The sequence below is a fragment of the Ovis canadensis genome, chromosome 13 (assembly GCF_042477335.2).
Source record: "Ovis canadensis isolate MfBH-ARS-UI-01 breed Bighorn chromosome 13, ARS-UI_OviCan_v2, whole genome shotgun sequence".
NCBI lineage: Eukaryota > Metazoa > Chordata > Mammalia > Artiodactyla > Bovidae > Ovis > Ovis canadensis.
This window is the reverse complement of record NC_091257.1, coordinates 61,858,291-61,868,085: the sequence shown is the minus strand read 5'-3', so window position 1 is coordinate 61,868,085 and position 9,795 is coordinate 61,858,291. Positions and strand designations below refer to the sequence as shown.

General features: G+C 43.3%; 1 protein-coding gene across 46 annotated transcripts in view; it reads left to right on the top strand.

The window, feature by feature from the left end:
• The first annotated feature begins 3,004 nt into the window (after positions 1-3,004).
• Positions 3,005-9,795, top strand: part of ZMYND11 (zinc finger MYND-type containing 11) — a 73,308-nt gene continuing 66,517 nt past the window's right edge. For 5 of the 46 annotated variants that reach the window (XM_069548003.1, XM_069547994.1, XM_069547986.1 and 2 more), the window contains exon 1: positions 3,784-4,180. The gene's annotated coding sequence lies outside the window, so the exon portion shown is untranslated. Of the gene's footprint in view, positions 3,538-3,671; positions 4,181-4,320; positions 4,602-9,795 lie in introns of those variants that run through there. The other 41 variants (XM_069547982.1, XM_069548004.1, XM_069547970.1 and 38 more) reach the window with 29 other exon arrangements.

The window sequence follows — 9,795 nt, the reverse complement described above, 5'->3', positions numbered from 1 at the left end:
GCATCAGTCCTTCCAATGAATATTCAGGACTGATTTCCTGTAAGATGGACAGGTTGGGTCTCCCTGCAGGCCAAGGAACTCTCAAGAGTCTTTTCCAACACCACAGTTCAAAAGCATCAGTTCTTCAGCGTTCAACTTTCTTTAGAGTCCAACTCTCACATCCATACATGACTCCTTGAAAAACCATAGCTTTGACTAGATGGACCTTTGTTGGCAAAGTAATGTATTTTAAGTTACATAGGGTGATATACATATTCCTGAGTCTCCATAAACGAAAACGCCAAGTCTCATTCAAATGGACTTATTTTACTTCAATTGTTTATAGTACTGTGATAACACAGAATGATAATTTCTATCCACTAATTTCCGTATAATGTACTGTTCATCTGCATTCCTGAAGATTTTCCATATTTATTCTCTATATTACACTTAAGATTATGTCCTCCAAAAGCATGCATTCAGTATTCATGCATTACACACAGTGTTTATGTAATTCAACCTGTGAAGCAAAACAGAAATATGAAATGAAAATTTAAAGAAATAAAAGCAAGCCTTTCAGGAGCACATGCATGAACTTATTATTGCTATATACTAGCAAGCCAGAAACACTCTGAGATGGGAATTTATCAGGCAAACCCAAACTCTGTGTAACCGTGAAGCCACCCTCTCTAAACTGGCCCTAAAAAATCTGAATTCATCCTCATTATGTGAGGAAAGCAGAGAAAAGGATATTAGAAGAAACTCCTTATAAAGTATAAAAGTTGTAACCCTAATGGGCATATTTTAAAATAGGTCTATATTTGTTTTTGACACATTAGAGTAACAAAATTTTATATAGTCAAATTTATCACTCTTTTCTGATAAAAATAATTGGTTTAGAGCTTAGGATATCACTTATTGGCCTTTTGGTTAAGATCAACTGCAGAGCTTCATATGTTTCTCTCCACATTAATCTTACTAACATTCACCTATATTTTCTTCTACCTTTAGAATAATCATTTTGAGTTTCTACAGTTGTATTATTCAAGTCATTTGGATTATTTTAAAGTATGGTGTTTAAGGTAAGGATATGATTTGATTTCATTTTTTAAAGAAACAAAAATTCCACACCATTTGTTGAGTAACCCATGCCCTCTCTATTTACATGATATTTCTTAAAGCAGAATCTGGAAAAAGTGATATGTTGATCTAGTCAGATGTTACCTAAGTGTCAAGTGTCAGCCAGGGTTGGGGAAGAACTTGGAATGTTGTGTGGGTCCTTCTTTGGGTAGTGCTAAGTCCAAAATCACTGCGGATGGTGACTGCAGCCATGAAAGTAAAAGACGCTTGCTCCCTGGAAGAAAAGCTATGACAAACCCAGACAGTGGATTAAAAAGCAGAGACATTACTTTGCCGACAAAGGTCCATCTGGTCAAAGTTATGGTTTTTCCAGTAGTCATATACAGATGTGAAAGTTGGACCATAAAGAAGGCTGAAAGCCAAAGAATCGATGCTTTTGAACTGTGGTATTGGAGATTTTTGAAAGTCCCTTGGACTGGAAGGAGATCAAATCAGTCAATCCTACAGGAAATCAGTCCTGAATATTCATCTGAAGGACTGATGCTGAAGCTGAAGCTCCAATACTTTGACCATCTGATGCAAAGAACTGACTCATTGGAAAAGACCCTGATGCTGGGAAAGATTGAAGGAGGGAGGAGAAGGGGATGACAGAGGTTGGATGGCATCACTGACTCAATGCACATGAATTTGCACAAACTCTGGGAGCCAGTGAAGGACAGGGAAGCATGGTGTGCTGCAGTCCATGGGGTAACAAAGAGTTGGACACATCTGAGAAACTGAACAACAGCAAAATCTCTGAGATGTTGGCAAGTTGGTGTAAACCATTCCTCACAGCCCACTACTCTCCCTTTCTCTCCTCTCCTTGATACCTCTGTTCCTTGCCCTCTCTTTGCAGATAAATTCATGGTATAACCTAAGTTGCATGGAAATAATCTTTTGAGTCTTCTGGGCCTCTCCCCAGCTCCCAATCCCAAACCAGTTGTCTGCAACCATCTTCCCTGCCGATTATTTATTCAGCTGGGAGGAAAATAAGGTAAATAAAACTGTTCTGAAGGGAAAATAGGGCCAAGGGTTAAATTCTAGGCAAAACCACAGAAGAATAAGATATAATATCTAGGTACAAAAATAAAAATGATGGCTAAAAATTTAATGGGAGAAAAATATGCAGTTAGGGTTAGTGATCTCTCTCCTAAAGTATAAGTTTACTTTTACACATATGTGATGTCTTACTTGAGTGGCCTCTGTGAAATATGTGTGAACATGCAGTCCTCTATTTTATAGATGACTTTTAAAGAAAGATGATTTACTTAAAGCTATTCACCTTTAGAATTCCTGGTCCCACATTCAAAGGCATGGCTTGATTTTTTTGACATCTTTAACCCCTCTGCTCGATTTTATTGGCATATATTTATCCGTACAATTAAAATCAGTTAAAATTATTTTATAATGTCCCTTGAGATAACGAAAAACTCTCTGGAATGTATCAGAACCAGGGCCTATGAAAGGCCATGTTTCTTAGAACTCCCTTTCGAAATTCTAACTTAGCCCTAGAGACCAGCTATGAAAGATTGATGAACTGGATTAGACTCCAGCATTTCTTGGACAAGTCTTCCAGCAATTTTCGGGTATGCATGCATGTCCAAAGAGAATCAGAGTAGGAAGTTTTGGTTGGTAGGTCTTCCTTCCAAACTCTTATGGACAAAGATCATTAGAGAAAATACTGTGAAATCTATAAAAGTGTCCTTATCACTGAGACTTTCTTAACCCACATATTGGGATCTCCTCAGGTTGGATCTAGAATTACAAACTAAGAAAGATAACCTCCTTCTCTTTACAAAAACTGGTAGTGTTTTTGCAGAAACGATAATGCTTGCTCCCGTCCTTTCTTAAGACCTGTTTGTGTACACACAGAATGAAGAATTCAGCATTTTCCTGCAATACGTTTCGTTAACAGAATCCAAAGGGTATTAACATCCTTTTGCCGATCTCGCCGATTCAGGCCTCGCTGCTTTTCCAACCCTGTGCCCTCCGGGCCGCCCAGAGCCGGCGCCTGCAGCGCCCGCGGCCGCGGCCCGCGCGGGCGATGCTCCGGGCGCCGGATCTTTGTGCGCCCCGCGCCCGGCTCCGCGCGCCCGCACGTACGTAGCTTTCACGTGCGTGTGGACTCGGGTGCCTGTGTGGGTCCGTAGGAATATGCTCGGATTAGGGAGAGGCGCGGAGCACAGGACGGCGGGAAGGTGGGTGTGGGCGTGTGGGCAGCCCGCCGGGAGGGAGCCCGCGCGGAGCCCCAGCCCGCGGCCGGCGGCGGCCACACAATAAAGCCCGAGGGCGGCGGCGGGCGGTGGGAGGCCGGCGGGCGGCCGCCCCGCTCAGCCCGCCGTGTGAGCGGTTCCGCGGCCCCGCAGGACGCGAACTTTCCCGGCGGCGGCGCCGCAACTCTGCGCCCGGGCCCGGCCCGCCGCTCGGCGAGGAGACCTCGTAAGTGCGGCGGCGGGACCTCCGCGCCCGCCTTGCCGGGTGCTCGCGTGTTTCTGTGGTGGAAGCTTGTAAACATGGCGCCCCTGAGGCGCGGGGTCCAGGCGGGCGGGAGGAGGCCGGGCCGGGGCGGGGAGGAGGGGAGGCCGGGGCGGGGAGCCGGGCCCGGAGACCGCAGCCCCCCCGCCCCGCGCCCCGCCGGCCCGGCCCGGAGGAGGCGGCGCGGACGGCGGGCCGGCGCGGAGGGGCAGGGCCTGGCGCGGCGGCGGCGAGCACCGGAGCATAATGGTGGGGACGCTCGGCCTCGGCGGGGGTGCGGGCGCGGGCGGGGCGCGGGCGGGTGTCCAAGGCGGGGGCTTTGTGAGGCCCGGCCTGGCCGCAGCCTTTCGGGCCGCGGGCGTGACCGCCGCTCGCCTCCGGCCCGCGGAGCTTTGTTCGCGCAGGGCCGGGCCTGCTGGGCCGCCCTTGGCCGGCGGGGGAGGCGGGCCCGCCGGCGGGGGAGGCCCCGCAGGAGCAGGGACGCGCGGGGCCTGCGCGGGCCGCGAAGCCGGGGAGTCGCGTGAGCGCCGCCCGCCAGGCCGGTCCTCCTTGCGGGGCCAGGCCCCTGGGCCACGGTCCCGGTCGGGGTCCGCCCGGACACGGCCCTGTGAGTGTCTGGGGTGGGTAGGGTGGGCTGGGGGCGTCCGCGGCGGCTGGGCAGGTTGGTCGGTCCGCAAGGGCCCAGGCGAGGCTCGGCCCCCCAGGTCCGGGAACCAGGCGGCAGCGAGGCCTCCGCTTCCTCCGCAGACCTCCCGGGCGCTGCACCGCCTGCGTGTCCGCCGCCGGTCCTGCCCGGCTTTAGAAGGGGAGCTGCTAGGCTGCGGCCCAGCGGGCTGGCCCGGGGCCCCAGCTTCCGCGTGGACCGTACCCTCATGCGTTTCTGGCCCAGCGGTGCCCGGTGTTTGTACGGTGGGGGCGTGAGAGCCAGTGTCCATGGTGCTCGGTGTTACAGATCGTGTGGGCTGGCTGCCCGGTGTGTCCGTGGTGTGCGCCTGCTGTTACATACGTGGAAGCCTGCACGATACCTGGTGAGTGTTTGGTGCTCGGTGTCACATGTGGTAGGGACTTGCTACCTGGTGGAGTTAACCGTGCCGGGTGACACACCAGGTGTGTGCATACCTGGTATGGGCATGTGATACCCGCGGTCACACACTGTGTTCATGGTGCTTCGTGTGCTCCTGTGGGCCCAGTACAGGGTCCTGTTGAACTCAGAGCCGGCACCCCGTTGAGGGACGGAAGAGATGCTTGGGTCAGACATTGAGAGGCCCAGGCAGGGCCCTCTGAGATTTAGGTCCTGGGTCCTTTGGTCTGCTCACCCAGGTGTGCTGCTTCCTACAGTAAGCAGAGTGCTGTGGAAGCAAGAGACTGGTTAGAAATAATTGTTTGTCTATTCAAAGGCAGAAAGTAAAACCTTTGTTTTCTTTTAGACAGAAATGTAGGAGTTGTAGCTCAGTGACTGTGGGCTGCATAAACTTTTCAGGTTTGGGGGTCATTGATTCTCATTAATGCTTCGAAGCTATCAGGGAAATCGTTTTAGCTACACTTGAAAAGTTTGAGTGCTTTCTGGTAAGCAGAGTCACCTGTGTGACTTTTCTGAATTCTCATTTGTACAGGCAGGAAATAAAATGTGAATTTTGTTCTAGCATGTCATTTTCCTTGTCTTTAGCATTGGTTACAGTCACTATTTTGAGGGACTGTCCTTTATAGACGGCCAAGTTAGAAAGTTAGAGGTCAGAAAATATGATTATGACAGACTCAATAAAATATTTTTCTTGCTTAGCTCAATGCATGATTAACAGAGGATCTCTGTTTTTTGTGGTACTTTTCCCACTTATATGTTGTTTATATGAAAACAATTTCCCTTTTACATTTTGTAATTGGGCAATTTATTTTTTCAGTTACCTGTTGCCACGTGCTTAAATAAACATACATGTAAATATTCCCAACTTTACAAAGACAAATCAATTAAAGTGTTAAAATTATCTGCTTATTTCATAGGCAGTATTCCTAGGATATCACGATGTTGATACTTTGCATGTCTTGTTGCATGTTTCCATGAATTGCCCTGTGTGTGTGCACACTTTCACCCTTTTGTAATTGTACCCTCTTTTCCTTTAAGGGTTGTTCAGATAGTGTGTAAGAGAGATGTTCATACCCTTTGGCATACCTAAAATGAGATACTAATTGAATGTAATTAAGAATTTTAGCATTCATAATAAAGTATGGAATGCTGTCTGACTGTTGCCTAAAGCCCTAAACCTCTGGTGAAAGATTTTGTTCACCTACCTCTGTGATAAATCGCTTCAGTTGTGTCTGACTCTTTGGGACACCATGGACTGTAGCCCTCCAGGCTTCTCTGTCCATGGGGATTCTCTAGGCAAGAACACTGTAGTGGGTTGCCATGCCCTTCTCCAACCACCCTTCAGTTGAAAAGCAAAGAGGCTGTGTCTGGAAAGGGGAAAATGTTAAGGAGAAGAGTCAGGCTTGAAAAAACAGTTTCACTGTTTCAAAACCTTAACTTGGACTCAATAGTGAATTTTTTTTTACAGGTTGGTTAGATTTTTTGGTAATTGATTAGAGGTAGTATACCAGCAGAGTTTGAGGCCGGTGGCTTGGGTCTGAATCACCTCTGGCCTTTACTAGCAAAGTGATCTTGGACAAATTATTTAAATGTGCTTTGCCTGGTTTCAGTTTCCCCATCTGAAAGAGCTTAATTGCTAGCACTATTTCTTACCTGATGACGTTCAGTTACTTTCTTTCAGTGGCATTGTCAGAAGTTCAGAAAGTTTAAATCTGCTTTGGTACAGTGTGGTCTGTCCTCCTTTGGTCTTGAGTTTTGAAATGTTTTGGTATCCACAGGTTTGTTACATAACTGAGTACCATGATAAAAATAGGTATCATATATTGTATGTTTACTAAGTCTGAACCATTTCACAAAGTTCTTTATGTATACTATTCCACTTTTAAAAATCATACATATGATCATCTTAAAAGTATGGCAGTCTTCCTTTTAATTGTGTAAGGTCTGACCTCCTTGTAGCACCTCCAAACCCCTCAACATATATACATAATCTCTCTCATAAGTGAATGAAGTAGTAGTGAATGAGAGAATATAATCCATGTAACATAAAAGTTTGAGAATCTCTATGATTAGAGTTGAAATGATAGAAATGAATGTAATGAAAGGGAGATAAAATTCAAATCTAAATACCCAGCAGTATGATGTAATAACTCACATGTAATGTCTTAAACATATGTACTCCCTTAAGATTTTTTTATGTGCATGTATGTACCTGCTATTACTGTTTCCAGTTAGAAAATTTTTGAAAAGCTATTTATAGGCATACCTCAGAGATACTGTGGGTTTTGTCTAGACCACCACAGTAAGGCAGATACAATAAAATGAGTTGTGAGTTTTTTGGTTTCCCAATATGTATATTTAAAAGTTATATTGAAACTATACTGTAGTCTATTACATGTACAATAGCACTGTATCTGAAAAATGAACATACCTTAATTTAAAAATACTTTATTGTTAAAAAATGCTACCCATTATCTGAGCCTTTAGCGACTTTTAGCATCAAAGATCACTGATCACAGATCACACTAACAAATATAGTAATAATGAAAAAGCTTAAAACATTGCAATAATTAATGAAAAAGCTTAAAATGTTGCACTAATTACTGAACTGTGACAGAGAAACAGAGAGAATGAATGCTGTTGGAAAAATGGCGCCAATAGACTTCTTCAATGCAGGATTGCCAGGAACTTTCAATTTGTAAAAACAGTATCTGTGAGGGGCTACAAGGTAAAGTGCAGTAAAACAAGGTATCCCTGTAGTCTGTATTGTGAAAATACTATACAATATTTTATATTAAAATTACTTACAAATGCAAATAAATAGTATGAAAAATTAAAATATTTGGAAATTAAGAAAATATTTATAGAGAGCAGTATGTATCTAGTAGGCAAATTTAGCAAATTGTTAGATGCTCAACTCAATATTACAAGTCTAATTTATGTACGACTAGTAAATATTTAGACATTTAGCTAATCTTTCATTGTATTTTTGCAGCATGCTTTCTATTCAGTCAATACATAAATGGCTAATATTTGCCTAACTTTATGTGAAATTAAAGAACAGAGATGAATAGAAATGACAATGGAATACTGTCATAATAGGATCTTTAAGGGATCATATAGACTCATCTGTTCTTTAGAAAGGAATATGTTGAGCAAATTACCCTGTGTTCTTATATAGTAGTTGGAAAAATGTGTTTTGCTAAAAACTTATACACAGTATTTGCTTTTTTGTAAACTGAATAACATTTAAGTCTAGTAAACGAATTTTAAATAACTGCTTTTATAAAGTTAGTTGTTTTGTAAGAGCACATTAAAATATATTGACATTACTTATAATAAGTAGAATATGTTTTAATATCTTCAGTTCATTCATTCGGATTGTTATTTATTGAGACTGCTTTATACTAGACACTTGGTAACAAATTACTGAAGCAAGTGCAATAAGGTATAACAAGAAATTAAGTACAGGTGCTATAGAACCATATATGTGAGTTAAAGTATGCTGTATTTGAGCTGAAATTACTTTTGAGGTCTTAACACTGATTTCAGATTCATTCTAATTTTAACTTTGTGACTTTCATTAGCTACTTGATGATTTTTAAAGGCAACTTTATTATGGTTAGTAATTTTTTTATTCTTGTGTTATTATCTAAGCATTTAAATGAAAGGTAGACCCACTTAAAATCTTTAATATCTTTTTGTAATTTGACCTCCTTGTATGCTAAGTAAACTTAAAATTTAAAGAAAGACGATATCTTTCCTATCCGTTTATCATGTAAACAAAAGAAAGATACATACAAATATTTAGAAGTGTATTCAGAGCTCATTGTGCAGTGCTGTGCTTGGTCGCTCAGTCGGGTCCGATTCTTTGCGACCCCATAGACTGTAGCCCACCAGGCTCCTCTGTCAGTGGAATTCTCCAGGCGAGAATACTGGAGTGGGTAGCCATTCCCTTCACCAGAGGATCATCCCAACCCAGGGATTGAACCCAGGTCTCCTGCATTGCAGGTGGATTCTTTACCATCTGAGTCACCAGGGACTAACTTTCTTGCTAAAGGTTTTGTCTTGTGTTACATGGGGCAGTCATTGTCTCAAGGAATCTTCTACTGTTCCCGTTGCTGGATAAGTTCACTTTGGCTTGAAATAGCTAATTTCTTATTTTTAACTCTTTATTTTATATTGGAATATAGCCAACTATCACTATTGTGATAGTTCAGGTGGACAGTAAAGGGACTCAGCCGTATATATACAGGTGTCCATTCTCTCCCAGGCTCCCCTCCCATCCAGGCTGCCACACTGGACAGTTTGCTGTTCTGTACAGTAGGACCGTGTTGGTTATCCCTTTTAAATATAGCAGTGTGTACATGTCAATCCCAAACTCCCTATCTCTTCCTCCTATCCTTCCCCACTGGCAGCCATGTTTCTTCTCTAAGTCTGTGGATCTGTTTTATAAATAAGTTATTTGTATAACTGCTTTTTAGATTCTGCATATAAGTATGTCATATGGTATTTCTCCTTGTCTGTCTGACTCCACTCAGTATGACAAGCTCTAGGTCCATCCATGTTGATGCAAATAGCATTGTTTCATTCATTTTAGTGGCTGAGTACCTTTCCATTGTATATATGTACCACATTTCCTCTATCCAGTCCTTTGTCTATGAACTTTTAGGTTGCTTCCATGTCTTGGCTGTCATAAACAGTGCTGCAGTGAACATTGAGATACATGTATCCTTTTGGACTTATGTTTTTCTCCAGATATATGACCAGGAGTGGGATTGCAGGGTCATATGGTAGCTCTATATTTAATTTTAAAAAAACCTTCATACTGTTCTCCATAGTCGCTATACCAGTTTACATTCCTACCAACAGTGTAGGAGGATTCCCTTCTCTCCACACCCTTTCCAGCATTTATTGTTTGTGGATTTTTTGATGATATCCATTTTGACGGCTGTGAAGCAATATCTCAGTGTAGTTTTGATTTGCATTTCCCCAATAACCAGCACTGTTGAACATCTTTTCATATGCCTCTTGGCCATCTGTATGTCTTCTTTGGGGAAATGTCTACTTAGGTTTTCTGCTCATTTTTTGATTGGGTTATTTGTTTTGGTGGTGTTAAGCCTCATATGTGTTTGTGTTAG